Genomic DNA, 15,843 nt, shown 5'->3' with positions numbered 1-15,843 from the left:
AAAGCAAGTTTTCAGGAATAAAAAGCTTTTACCACATAAGGAATTCATAAGTCACCCTACCTGACATCAAAACACATTTTTAAAATATGGGATTAAAACAATATATGATTAATGTATATAAGTAGAAGAGTAGAACATAATATAGTCCAGAAATGGACTCTTGTATGTATAGCTAGTTAGTATAGGCTAAGGGTGCATTTCAAATTCACTGGAGGAAAGGAAGAATAATTCAGTGAATTAAAATTGAGACTTACCGTTTGAAAAAAAAATAAATTACTTCCTTGGCTGACACCATTTATAAAAATAAGTTCTAGTTGAATTAACATCTTAGGCATGAAAACAAAGCAAAAACAAAGAAGTATTGAAGAAATTGTAGGAGAATATATATTGGTACTGTTGGAGTAGGGGGAGATCTTTAATAAGGCAAAAAGATCAGACATTTGACCACATCAAAATTTAAAACTTCTCAATGATTAAAAAATCTACACAAACAAATTGAAAGATAAGTGGCAGGCTTGGACAAACTATTAGCAACTTAAATAACAAGTTATATTCAGAAAACACACATACGCATATACACACACACACACACACAGACACACACACATACACACACACACCCCTCCTTCAAATAGAAAAGAAAGGGAAGTAAAAGCGAGTAGAAAAAAAATAGCCAAAATACATAAATAGGCAATTCATGGAAGATCCACTATACATGGCTAATAAACATGTAAACATTCTCAATTTCAAGAGGTACAAAATAACAAAGAGCTAGTGTATTTTACCTATCAAGTTGACAACAACAACAAAAAATAATGGTAGCAAATGGTGGTACAGAAAAATGAATGTTCTCATATATTGTGAGTAAAAGTGTAAACTTCCAGGGCAATTTGTTGTGTCTTTTGAAATTTAAAATTGCAGAGATCAAAACTACATTGAGATACCATCTCATGCCAGTTAGAATGGCAATCATTAAAAAATCTGGAGACAACAGATGCTGGAGAGGATGTGGAGAAATAGGAACACTTTTACACTGTTGGTGGGAGTGTAAATTAGTTCAACCATTGTGGAAGACGGTGTGGTGATTCCTCAAGGACCTAGAAATAGAAATTCCATTTGACCCGGCAATCCCATTACTGGGTATACATCCAGAGGATTATAAATCGTTCTGTTGGCCGGGCGCGGTGGCTCAAGCCTGTAATCCCAGCACTTTGGGAGGCCGAGGCGGGTGGATCACGAGGTCAAGAGATCGAGATCATCCTGGTCAACATGGTGAAACCCCGTCTCTACTAAAAATACAAAAAATTAGCTGGGCATGGTGGCACATGCCTGTAGTCCCAGCTACTCAGGAGGCTGAGGCAGGAGAATTGCCTGAACCCAGGAGGTGGAGGTTGTGGTGAGCCGAGATCATACCATTGCACTCCAGTCTGGGCAACAACAGCGAAACTCCGTCTCGAAAAAAATAAAAAAATAAAATAAATAAATAAATCATTCTCTTATAAGGACACATGCACAGGAATGTTCATTGCAGCACTGTTTACAATAGCAAAGACTTGGAACCAACCCAAATGCCCATCAATGATAGACTGGACAGGGAAAATGTGGCACATATACACCATGGAATACTATGCAGCCAAAGAAAACGATGAGTTTGTGTCCTTTGTAGGCACATGGATGAACCCTCAAACTGACACAAGAACAGAAAATCAAACACCGCGTGTTCTCACTCATAGGCGGGTGTCGAACAATGAGAACACATGGAGACAGGGAGGGGAGCATCACACACTGGGGTCTGTTGGGGGGAACTAACATGGGGAGAAATGCCAGATATAGGTGATGGGAAGGAAGACAGCAGACCACATTGCTATGTAAGTACCTATGCAACAATCTTGCATGTTCTTCACATGTACCCCAAAACATAAAATACAATAATATATATATATATATATATATAAAATAATAAAATTGCAGTGATTTCACTTCTCACTTTCTTTCCTACAGAAGCACACTGAAAGGTATGCTCAAGATTGCATTTAACATTTTTTCTAATAGCAAAATTTTGGAAACAACTGTCAATTCAGTTACTTTGTAGTTTAATTAAGTGGCCACCTGTTAAGTGATGGTGCTCCTATGATGTTGTCAGTGGTTGAAACTTGAGACTTGTTTTAATCTGAGATTTGGATCAGCATAATGCATTTTCCATTGGTTCTCTTTGAGATATACTGAAAACTGAAAATCTTATTTAACATAGCAATAAACAATGAAGCAAAGAGTTTTTATAGGTAACATATATAAAAATACTAAACTGTGAGATGTATTTTGCGAATGCCTAATTACTGGTATATTTTATCCCTTCTGTAACATACAGATATCTCTTACACCATTCTTGTGTGACAACTCATTTATTTTAACTTGGAGTAAAGCTCTTCCAAGGTCTGGCTTATATCCCTTGTCCTTGCTCTTCTTGATGGTATCCACTTACAATTAAGCCCAGGGTGAACATTAAGTTACCATATCTAATAACCCTTCTGCTCTGAGAGTCCTTGCCAGAAGTTAGCTTACAGTTCCTAAGATTCTCTCTGCCCTAAGAGTTCCTCTATTTTCTCTCTCCAGTGAGTGAAAGCAGATGAATTACAGTCACTTAAGACATCTCTACCTTTTCTAATGTAAAACTCTGTAATTATCTTCTTTTCAACCAAAGGAAACAACGGACCTTTCATATGACTTACACCAAAGAGGAATGTTATTCAGATTCACCCACATTCTTGCATGTATAAGTAGTTGATTTCTTTTTATTGGTGAGTAGTACTCCATTGTGAGGATATACCATATTTTATTCATCTGTTCTCTTGCTGATATATATCTTTATGTTTTTATAGACATCTTTTATTTCTTTCAGTTAAATAACAAGGAGTGGTGTATAGTAATTGTACTATTTTACATCCTCACTACTTACATGTGAGCAATGTGGTTGCTCAGCATCATTAGTCTTTATAGATTTAGCCATTCTTGTTGGTTTGCATTGGAATTTCTTTGTAGTTTTAAAATGTATTTCCCTAGGCCAATGATATTGAGCAACTTTTAATTTTGTTATTAGGCTTTAATGTATTTTCTTTATGAAATATCGAAGTCTTTTGCCCATTTTAATTGGATTTTAAAAACTGTTCTGCTTTTGTTCGTTATAACTCATTTGTTCAGTATATGTATTACATTTTTTTTTCTAGTCAGTGGCTTGCCTTTTTGCATTGTTAACAGTACCTTGATGAGCAGTAGCTTTAATTTTGAAGAGGACCATTTTATCATTTTTTCTTTTATATTTAGTGCTTGCTGTGTTCTGTTTAAGGACTTTTGCCATAAGATTACAAAGATTCTCCTATGTTTTCTTCTGGGAGATGCATAATTTTAGGATTTACATTTAAGTCTGTTACCTACCTTGAATTAATTATTGTAGATGATATGAGTTATTTTTTTATTTCATACAGATGTTTGATTGATCCATCATCATTTGTTGCAGAGACTTTTCTTTCCACATTGAATTGCATTAGCACCTTAGTAAAAAGTCCACTATATACCTAGTAGATCTATTTCCAGACTCTCCATTCTTCTCTATTCTGTTCCATTCATGTATTTTTCTACCCTCACACCAATACCACACTATCTTAATTACTGTAGCTTTGTAATAAATTTTAAAGTTTGTTGGGTAAGTTCTCCAACCTCCTACTACTTATTTTAAAAGACTGCTTTGGCTATTCTAGGTCCTTTATATTCTTATATGTATTTTAGTATCAAATTGCCAATTTCTACTAAAAAAAGCTTGATAGGATATTAATTAGGGTTACATTAAAACTATAGATCAATTTGTGTAAAACTGACAAATTTGTAATATTGAGTCTTCCAGTCTAAGAACATGGTGTCTCTCTCTCCTTTCTCTCTTAGTCCCAATTTTTGGCAGAAAGTGTTTACTGTTTCATTATTAAGCGAGATATCTTAGTAGTTCTTTTTTTGTAGGTGCCTCTTACAAGATAGATAAAGTTTTCTTTTATCACTTGCTTGCTGAGAGGTTTTTTTTTTTCATGTATGGGTATTGGATATTGTAAAATGCTTTACTGCATCCGTTTAGATAGTTACATGATTTTCTTTTTTACTCTGTGAATGTTATAATTACCTGATTTTTGAATATTAAACCTACCTTGTATTCCTGTGATAAATTCCCTTTGGTCATGATTTATTGTTATTATTGTTAATATTGTTTTCATATATAGTCATACACTGCGCAATGACATTTTGGTTGACAATGGACTGCATATATGATGGTTGTCCCATAAGATTATAATACTGCATTTTTACTGTACCTTTTCTATATTTAGATATGTTTAGAAATACCCTAATACCTACCATTCTGCTACAGTTGCCTACAGTATTCTGTACAGTAACGTACTGTTCAGGTTTGTAGCCTAGGAGCAATAGGCTATATACCACATAGCCTAGGTGTGTAGTAGTGTATTCCATTTGGTTATGATTTATTATTGTTGTTGTTTTTGTGTATGTAAGTATACTCTGTGATATCTTTACAATGAGGAAATTGTCTAATGATGCATATTTCAGAACATGTCTCCATTGGTAAGCAACACATGACTGTATTGTTAGATATTGTTGAATTTGATTTGCCAAAATTTTGTTAAGGATTTTTGTATGCATGAGGGATATTGGACTACAATTTTCTGTGTTTTTCTATTCTGAATGCCATTAATATCTCCTCTAGTCTCAGTTACGTCCTTTCTTCTGCTTGCTTTAGATTTCATTTGATTCCCCCCCCAGCCCCCGCTGTGCCTTAGATGGAAAATTAGGTTACTTGAGCTCTTTTTTCTCTCTTTATATAGGCATTTACAAATATAAAGTTCTCTATAAGCACTGCTTTAGCTGCATCCCATGTTTTTGTATACTGTATCATCGTATTCATTTATCTCAAAGTACTTACTGGTTTCCCTTTTGATTTTCTCTCTGACACATGATTACTTAGGAGTGTGTTGTTTAATTTCTACAAATTTGTGATTGTCTCAACTTTTTTCCTAGTATTGATTTCTAATTTCATTCCATTATGGTCAGAGAACATACTTTGTATCATATCTATCCTTCTGAGTTTACTGAGATTTGTTTTATAACCTGGCATGTGGTCTGTCCTGGAGAATATTACATTTGAATTTGAGAAGGATGTATATTCTATTGTTACTGAGTGGAGGGTTCTGTAGGTCTATTTGGTTTATAGTGTTTTTTAAGTCTTCCTTTTTTCTTATTGATCTTCATTGTTACATCCATTATTGAAAGTGGGATATTGACATCTTCAATCATTATTGTGGAATTGTCAGTTTCACCCCTTATTTCTGTCAGTTTTTGCTTCATGTGTTTTGGTGCCTCTGCTATTAGGTGCAAATAGATGTATAAGTATTATGTCTTCCTGATGGGCTTATCCTTTTGTTATTTTATCATTATAAAATATCTCTTTATCTCTGGTAACTTTTTAAAAGTCTGTTTTGTCTCCTATCAGTATAGCCATTCAATTTTCTTATGGTTCTTGTTTGTAAGATAACGTATTTTTTCATCTTTTTACTTGTATTTGTGGCTTCTGTAGACACGGTGTAGTTTGACCATGTATTTTTTATACATTATGATAATCTCTGCCTTTTGATTGGACTGCTTAATTCACATTCACATTGTTTCACATTTAGTGTTGTTATTGGTATAGTTGTAATTATTTCCTATATGTCCCATGCCTTTTTTGTTCCTCGTTTCTTTCTTATTACTTCCTTTTGCATTGAATATTTTCTAATGTAGCGTTTTAACTTTTTTTGTAATTCTTTCACTATATTTGTATTTTATTTTAAGAAATTTTTATAGAGATGGGTTTTCACTTTATTTCCTAGGATGGTCTTGAACTCCTGGCTTCAAGCAACCCTCTCACTTTGGTCTTCTAACAGCTGGGATTATAGGCATGCGCCACCATGCCCAGTCCTTTCCCTATATATTTTAATAGATACCCTAGAATTTATCATGTACTGTAAACCTCACCTTATCAGAATCAGTGTCAGATTTATGCTAGTTTTATTCTAGTGACATATAGAAATGTTACTCCTACATAGCTCTATTCAGTTTTTCCCCATTTTTGTCATATTGTTGTTACCTATAGCTTTTAGTGTTACAACCCCACAGAACATTGTTAAAGTTATTACTTTGCTGTTTGTAATCATTTCCTTAGCCCAATACAACTTTGTTCCCATATAACTTCTTTATGCTGCATTGGCAAGTATGTTATACATATAATACATTTCTTTATGTTATAGGCCCAACCATACATTGTATATATATTATTTTATACAATTGCTTTTTAAGTCAGTTAAGAGAAGAAAGGAGAAAACAATATTCATTTATACTGTTTTATAATTACTTACATTTTCTGGTACTCCTTTTTTTGTGTGTGTGGATATGAATTGCTGTCTGGAGTCTAGAGTCACTTGCTCTCAGCTTGAAGAATTTCCTTTAGTATTTCTTATCAAGCAGGTTTGCTACTAGCAAATCCTGTGAATTTTTATCTGGAAAAGTGTTTAGTTCACCTTCACTTATGAAAGATAGATTTGCTGGATATAAGATTTTTTTGGTTGATGGTTTTTTTTTTTTTCTTTTTTTTTTTTTTTTTTTTTTTTTTTTGAGCACTTTGAATATGTTATTTATCCTGGCTTCTATTGTTTTGGCTGAGAAGTCAGCTGTTAATCATATTGTTCTCTTATAAGTAATGAGTCATTTTTCTCTTGCTGCTTTCAAGACTTTTTTCCTGTCTTTAAATTTCAGCATTTTTACTATGATATACATATAGATCTATTAGCACATACCCTACTTGGTGTTCATAAAGTTACCCGGATGTATGGATAATTGGTTTTCAGTATATTCAGGGAGTTTTCATCCATTATATCTTTGATTATTTTTTCTGCCCCTTTCTCTGAGTCCTCTCCTTCTGGTATTCTCACTGTGTATATATTGGTGTACTTAATTGTGTCCTACGTTTCTTTGAGGCTCTTTTCATTTTTTGTTATTCTTCTTTTTCCTCTCTGTTCTTTGGCTTTCATAAGCTCTATCCATCTTATTTCTTCTGCCAGTTCAAATTTACTGTTGAGCTCCTCTAGTGAATTTTAAAATTTCATTTATTATACTTTCAATTCCACAATTCTGTTTTTATTAAAAATAATTTCTCGGAGGCTGAGGCAGAAGAATCACTTGAACCCAGAAGGTGGAGGTTGCAGTGAGCTGAGATTGCGCCACCGCACTCCAGCCTGGCAACAGAGCAAGACTCCATCTCAAAATAATAATAATAATAATAATAATTTCTACCTTTTTATTGATACTTATTATTTGATGTGACATTGTCATTATGCCTTTGTTTACACTTTCATCATGTTCTCTTTATTTCTGTGAAGATGTTTATGATAACTGCTTTGATGTCTTTTTCTGTTAAATTCAACATTGATTGCTGTCACAAGCAGTTTCTGTTGCCTGATTTTTTAAGTGTATGAATCATGCTGTCTTATTTCTTTGCATGTGTCATAATTTTTTACTGGAAACTGGACATTTTAGGTAATGTATTGCAGCAACCTTGGGTACTGTTGACCTCTCCAGGGATTGTTGGTTTTATTTTCTTATTTGTTTTTAAACAATTTATTACCTTTATTTTTAAAATTAGTACATAATATTTGTATATATTTATGGGGTACATGTGATATTTTGATACATGAATACACTGTGTAATGATCAAATCAGGGCATTTAGGATATCCATTACCTCAAATATTTATCATTACTTTGCATTTGGAACATTTCCATTTTTTTATTCTAGCTATTTTGAAATATACAGTGTATTGTTTTAATTAGAGTCACCCCCCTGTGTTATCAAACACTGGAACTTCTTCTTGTGCTTATTTGTTTTTAATTGGCTGGTTTATTTTAGTGAAATTTGTTTCCCATCCACAGTTTAAAGCTTCTGATACTGCTCCTCAGGGAGGTACAGCTTTGCTATGCCCACAGCCACCGTATGATGACCGTAGTTTTGGTAGGGCTCTCTTCCTCTCTTTCTCTGACCACATCTAGATGTCAAACTCCACTACTTGGTGGCTGATAGCTTTATTGATTTTAATAAGCCCTTTGGGCATAAATTGCTCTATGACCTAATGCAATCAAATTCTATCTTCTTTGAAAACATAATTTTTGAGGCCAGTGTTTGATATTTGTTCTGATCCCAGGGGGCTTCTCCCAGCTATCTTATTACCTGGTTTTCTCCTGAAAACTAGCTGGCATACAATTTAGCCTATATCTTTAATTTCATGACCATTTGCTTTTACTGCAATGTCTTCTGTTCTTGAAAATGTACTTAGGTTTTAATTTCTCTGCCTTCTGCTGCAAATGAAATCAGTTCCTTTGGGCAAAGATTAAGAGTTCTGTTTTATGACCCACTTCTCCCCTCCAGGCAAAATCTGAGCTGGAGCTTTGGAACTGGTGGTGGGGACAATTTTAATCTTCTGTCTGATTGACACCTCCATTCTGGGAACTGAGCACTTGGTGGCGATGAGCAGCAGCCTAAGGTCCTCTTGGCTTGTCTCTCCTGGTATGGAACCTCTACCTCATAAGTCAGGTCAAGGGTGATCAGGGCCCCAATATTCTCAGCACCCAGGGTAGAGCCTCTGTTTGTTGAGTGGTAGCTGGGCAGAAAAGAGACCCTAAAGCTTTTAATCACACTTGCTCAGGTCTTGGCCTCAGAAATGTAGCTGGAGGCTGGATGAAAAATACTGATGTCTTGCACTTTCTAGAAGGAAAGCCCTCTGACTGGGAGCTTGAGGGAGAGGAAATCCTGTGGTTGGCTCTAGCAATCTGGAGTGGAGTCCCATCTCTCTGTGCTGAGATGGTTAAGAGGCAGGAAGTGATTTTGGTTCAATACCACAGAACCTGTCATTTTCTTGATAGATATTTCTTCCTTTTCTGTTTCTTTAGGACCATTTATGGAGACTTTAAATGTTTTGTTTAAAATAATTTTCACCTATTTCACTGGAAGAGGATCAGTGGAGCTCCTCACACTGTCATGTTGGAAGTCAATCTTCCCTATAGCACACGTGTGTGTATGTGTGTGTGTGCTTTTTGTATGTCATTTTTAGTAGTTTGCTTTAGGTACTACATTATGTGTGTATCATCAGTGTCTTCTGTTGTCATGTTATTAGTTTAAATGAAACATAGGAACTTTACCTCCCTTTAAGTCCCTTTACCCTCCCAATTTATAAATGTCTTAAATGTTTGCTCTGTATACATTTAGAACCACACTGGAAGGTAATGAAATTTTTGTTTCAATCATCAAACATGATTTAGGAAACTCAAGAAGAGAAAACCTTTTCTATCTACTTTTATTTTTGCTTATCACATTTTTTTTCCCCTTTGATGTTCTAATGTTTCTTTATTCACTTTTTTCCTTTCTGCTTAGAGACTTTCCTTTAGCCATTCTCTTAAGTAGGTCTGTTGGTGACAATTCTCATAGTCTTGATCTAAGATTTAGGCCTGAGACTTAAAATAGCCTTAATCTAAGAATGTCTTGATCTCTCTTTCATTCCTGAAGTTTATTTTTGCTGAACATAAGATTCTGAGTTGACATTTTTTTTTTCAGCTACTGAAAAATATTGTACCATTTATTTCTGTCCTTCATGATTTCTGATGAGAAATCCCATGTCATCTAAACTTTCTTTTGTAGGTAAGATGTCATTTTTCTCTGCATCCAAGATTTTGCTTTACTTTTAGCATTTAGAAGTTAATGAAATGCTTTGGTGTCAATTTCTTTGAGTTTATCCTGTGTAGATAAACTCCTTCTTGAATCTGTAGGTTTATGTTTCCTAACAAATTTGTAAGTTTTTAGCCACTATTTTGCAAGTTTTCAGTACTTATTTCTTTAAGTACTTTTCAGCCCCACCCTCTTCTAGCACTCTGATAACATGAATGTTAGATCTTTTGTTTTAAGACTCTGTCTGCTATGTCTTCATCTACTGCTTTCAGTTGTTCAGGTTGGATTATTTCTGTTATTCTTATTCCAACTCACTGATTTCTCTGTCCTCACCATTTTCCTGTTGAGCCCATCCACGGAGCTTTTTAATTCAGTTATTGTATTTTTTCTAAAATTTCCACTTTTTTTCATGTCTTCTTTTTATTTGCTGAGGCTTTCTTTCTTTACGTTTGTTTCAAGCATGTTCATAGTTGCTCTTTTAAGTACTTTTATTATGTCTTTTAAAATCTTTGTCAGATAATTTAACATCTCTATCCACTTGGTTTTGACTTTTAAAAACTCATTTATTTCCTTTTCATTCAGTGTGAGAATTTCTTGTTATAATGAGTGATTTTCAGTTGAAACTTGGGCATTTTTGTATTATGTTCTTGGAATCTGGATCTTATTTAAACCTTTTAATTTGCCTTCTGTTACATTGCTTTAGTAAGGGAAATGAAATGGTTTGGCTGTGTCCCCACTCAGATCTCACCTTGAATTATAATAATCCCCACATGTCAAGGGCAGGGCCAGGTGGAGATAATTGAATCATGGGGTTGGTTTCCTCTATACTATTCTCATGGTAGTGAGTAAGTCTCACAAGATCTGATGGTTTTATAAATGGGAGTTCCCCTGCACACGCTCTCTTGCCTGCTGCCATGTAAGACACGACTTGGCTCCTCATTTGCCTTCTGCTATGATTGTGAGGCCTCCCCAGCCATATGGAACTGTGAGTCAATTAAACTTCTTTCTTTTATAAATTACCAAGTCTTGGGTTTGTCTTTATTAGCAGCATGAGAACAGACTAATATGGGAAGTAAGTTAAGTGGGGCTGGTGATGCTACTTCATTGCTTCCAGATAGAGTTGAAAGTCCAGTTTTCCTTCTGTTAGCACTGAATGGGGAGTATCTTTTAATTACTTTTGCATGGGAGTAAGCTTATTACCACTGAGCAGCAGTGACAGTGCTGACTTTCCTCTAGGCCTTGTTACTTCCAGTGCATGGGAGTCAGAGATCCCAATGTCTTCACTGCTGATATATGGTAGGGGGCATTATTGGTCAGTAGGGATGAAAATCCCAATTTTCCCACTTGGCATCACACCCTCTAGTGCAGGTGTTGGGCACTTTGTTATAGCCTCATAAAAGTAGAAGTATAGACTTTCTACTCGTCTTTTGCTGGGATGGGGAGGGATCACAGTCTTATTCTCTCTTGTTTGATTTGACTAGAGAAGTTATTGTCTAAAAAGCTATTGTCTAACTTTTCTGTCTTGCTAAGCTGCCCGTTTCGTTGTCCTCTGGCTAGAGAGAAAGGCTTTTGTTGAGGCTTTTAAAATTCTCACCCACTCGTGTTTCTGTATTGTCTGCTTCTGCAGCTCCAAGTCTGGGGCATATAAGTAAAAAAAAAAAACTCAGGGAATTTATGTCATCCTTGGGGTCCTGAGGTCCTGTATTAGTTCATTGTCATGCTGCTAATAAAGACATATCTGAGACTGGGTAATTTATAAAGGAAAGAGGTTTAATTGACTCACAGTTCTGCAAGGCTAGGTAGGGCTTGCACCCTCTGAAGCAACATCCTGAGCTGCACTTTGGCCCCTTTTAGCCATGGTTGGAGTGACTAGGATGCTGGGCACGAAGTTCCAAGGCTGCACACAGCAGGGGGTCCCTGGACCCAGTCCAGGAAACCATTTTTCCCTCAGGAAACTTACAGTTGCGGCAGAGGGGGAAGCAAACATATCCTTCTTCACATGGTGGCAACAAGGAGAACTGCTAAGCAAAAGGAGGAAAAACCCCTCATAAAACCATCAGCTCTCATGAGAACCCACTCACTATCACGAGAACAGCAGAATGGGAGTAATCACCCCCATGATTCAATTACCTCCCTTCCATGACTCATGGGGATTATGGGAACTACAATTCAAGATGAGATTTGGGAGGGGACACAGCCAAACCATATCAGGTCCCAGGTCCCTAGCTTTTCCATCTTTTCTCCATCTTTCAGAATCTCTTATATTAGTTTTATGTATACTGCCTAAGGTTTTTGGTTGTACTTAATGAGAGGAATATGGAAAAGTACAAATACTCTATCTTCCTGGAAGATTTTTTTTGTAGTTCTGTCAATTACTGAGAAAATTGTGTTAAAATGTACACTGCTTTAGGATTTATTTTTGGACAATAAGTGTAAGGTACATAGCACTGTGCATGGTACAGTTTAAGTTCTTATTACTCATTCATCCCACAGATATTTTTGAGCACCCATTACACGTCGGCAATGTTCATCAGATACTTAACAGTGAGCATAACAAAGTCCTTGCCCTTATGGAACTTATATTTTATCAGAAGGACACAGATAAAAAACAAATAACTTAATAGTTAAGTGGTGCCAGGGACAGATATGAAGCAAATCAAGGAGATAAGAAGCATAACTGGCAGAGTAGGAAGAAATGGTTGTCTTTTTATACTGGGTGTCCAGGGAAAGTCTCTCTAATAAGATATAATTTGACCAGAATGCTGAAGACATTAAGGAGGAAGCCACATGGATATCTGGGTGAAGAGCCTCTGCTCTGGTGAAATGACAGATTACTGACCTTACTTGTAAGGGAAGAATGTCATCAGAACCTTTTGCTTGTCAGGGTACGGGGGAACTCAGAACAGTGTATTACTTCCAGAAGGAAGAGTTAGATGATCATAGCCTAGGTCTGGCTTTCTTATTTATTAGTCATATATAAAAGTTTTGACAAAGCATAATCTTCTTTGTATCTCAGTTTCCAAAAGGATTCTGTTTATGTCACATGGTTGTGAGAATCCAGTGACTGACAAATTGCACATAAAAGAGCATTTTACAAATGAAGCAAAGGTATAAAAATACTATTATAATATCTTACATCTATAGATGTAAGATATTATAATAGTATTATTAGTAACTTCCAATGCTAGCTAACTTGGAATCAAAAACATTTAGATTAGATTTTAGAGATTACTTTTAACTCAACCTCCTAATTTCGTGGATAAAGAAGTAGGCCTAGAGGAGCTGTGGCTTAATTTATAGATGTAAATGTGGGACTATAAAATATAGCATCTGATTTCTTTGTGAAAGATAGTGGTACTATAAAGCTGAGGTTGTCAGAATGTGGTCCCTGCATCAGCATCACTTAGGAAATTTAGAAATGCCAGATATAGGTGATGGGGAGGAGGGCAGCAAATCACACTGCCACATGTGTACCTATGCAACAATCTTCTATGTTCTTCACATGTACCCCAAAACCTAAAATGCAATAAAATTAAAAATAAATAAATAAATAAATAAATAAGAAATACACATTCTTTGGCTCCAGTCTATACCTACTGAATTAGAAAATCTGGAGATGGGACCCAACAGTCTGTGTTTTAACAAGCCCTCCAGATGATTCTGATGTTTGCTAATTTGAGAACCATTGACAGGGAGGTTCACAAATCACTTCACTCATAAAGAATGATACTGGAGGATTTAATGCCCAAGGTGAGTCTTCAGCAAAATTGTGATTAAATGGCCTTTGTGGGGACATCTAAAAATCTTCCCTCTTTTCCTGCTTCAGGGTTACCTTTTCTTTAGGCACATCTCAAGGAACCTCTTTCCTTAGATGCTTTCTTACTTGGTTGGCCAGTTGCCCTAGTCAGGGTGTTAGTTGAAATTAGTGCATTTTCAGTTTAATAAGAGATTAAATAAAATGACCATCTTTTAGGGTCCCAAGAATTCAGACTCTAATAGGAGATTTGGATATGAGAGAGATAGAAGAGGTAATGTTCTGGAGTAGAGGGATCCGGAGATTTCTTCTATTCTTAATACCTGTTTGGTTATTTGAACACTTATGAATGGAGTGGAAGGAAGAAGATTTATATTTCCAATGTCAGTCACAGAATTTGCTTCTAGTAACCATGGTTTTTAAGTTCTCAGAACATAGAGGAAAAAAGAGACTGGCCTTATTACAAATTCTTAGGAGGTTTTATTAGTGTCATGATGCTTAACTTACCAAAAATACTAGCGTATGGTCACCTTTACCTAGTTCTCTGTGTCTACGTTTTAAATAGTTTTATCTGTAAGTTAAAGAAAAAGTCCCTTGCTTTCTTTTTTTTTTTTTTTTTTAACGTTTCAAAGTCTTTTTCCAGTCTCCATTTCTTTCTGTCACAGTTTAAGTCTTGGTGTTAGGATCAGGTAGGAATTGAACTTAAACTACTTCTGTTGCTCCTAATTCAGACTTATGTGTTCTTGGAGACAGCCTCTGCCTTCTTTTTGAATGCATCCCGTTTCAGTTTTCAGATCCAGCAGCACTAGGTTAGAAACAGTCGCCAAATCTCAACAATAGCTATCAATGAAAGATGAAGCATGTTATAAGTCTTCCTCGATTATTATGTGTGGCTTTATTGTAGTAGATAAGGAAATAAGTCTATAAATCAGCTAACCTGTGAGGAAGATGAGGAAGAATATTAGCCAGAATAACGGTGACTCTATATGCTTGCTCCTTTAATCAGGAAACTCAGAATAATTGACCCATATTTAATAAAATATACTCTCCACTCTCTACGTAAGCAATTACTTAAATTAGGAGTCAGAATAATAAAGCAATTGCCCAGTTCTTTTGAGGTCAGTAGATTAGCTCTACAGAGCTTAATTAAAAAGCTCTCATAAATGCCTACTCTAGGCAGGATATTTCATTAGTCTTCATCATGGCCTAGGGAAGTATTCCTAATAATTATTTTCTACCCCTTTAAAATTATCTTCTTATGAAACAAGCTTCTTGTTACTAATTAGAATTCCCACACTGGGGAAGGAGATTTCTCAAAGCAGCCTCTCCATTAGAAAAGACAAACTTTGAAAAGACTGTACCACTATAAAAGAATAAATTGATATTCTCCTATCTTATTTTTGGAAGAAGCAAAATTTTAAACTTTAAGAAAGTATCAAAGAAAAAAAACACTATGCCAATGGCTATGATAAAGTTTTCTTCATATTCTTTTTGAAATTAAGAAGTAAATTTCCTTTATGGTTCTTCCTTAAAATACATAAGATACTGAGAAAAGCCAGCTCCTTTTCTGGAGCAAAAAAGGACAGAACTTTTTGAATAAATCTTTCTTTTGACCTTCTAATTCTACATACACTAAGAATTTTGGATAAATCTTTCTGTTGACCTTCTAATTCTATATACAGTAAGCAGAACTGTATATAGAATTAGAAGGTCAACAGAAAGATTTATTTTAAAAGTTCTGTTTTTCTTGGAGAAGGAGAAATTTCAGAGGAAAATAATTTCTTCCAAAAGGAAGTGAAATCTGTAAGTACAGAGTAACTGGGAGGTTTGAATATTGTGAAACTGTTTAACTTCGTCAGTTCTTTCCAATCCCTTTCTTTATACTGGTATTAGAACTGTGCTTTCTTTCTGTATTCTTGTTCATTTCCATCACTGTCATCTCTAACTTTGATCATTTTAATAGCCTCCTAAACAGTCTTTGTAGGCTTCTATCTTTCCCACCTTACTCATTCCTCCATACTGCTGCCATAATTATGTCAACTCTCCTCTTCAAGAAATTGGACCAGTTTGATATGTGTCCTTGTTAGCACTATATATGAGGCATATAAGTTAAGTCAGGCCTTAACTTTCATATCTGGACTTATCTGCTACCCTTTGCTCATGAAGCCTGTGCTAAAACCGTGCTGAAATCTCATGCTCGTTTTCTTTTCTTAGAATGACCATATATTTTTTTTTAATCTTTCACCTGATAACTGTCTACTCATCTTTTAGGAACTAGCTCATAGTCT

Source organism: Cebus imitator, unplaced genomic scaffold (genome assembly GCF_001604975.1).
Source record: "Cebus imitator isolate Cc_AM_T3 unplaced genomic scaffold, Cebus_imitator-1.0 Scaffold72, whole genome shotgun sequence".
NCBI classification, from domain to species: Eukaryota; Metazoa; Chordata; class Mammalia; order Primates; family Cebidae; genus Cebus; species Cebus imitator.
Note: the sequence above shows the minus strand (reverse complement) of the source record.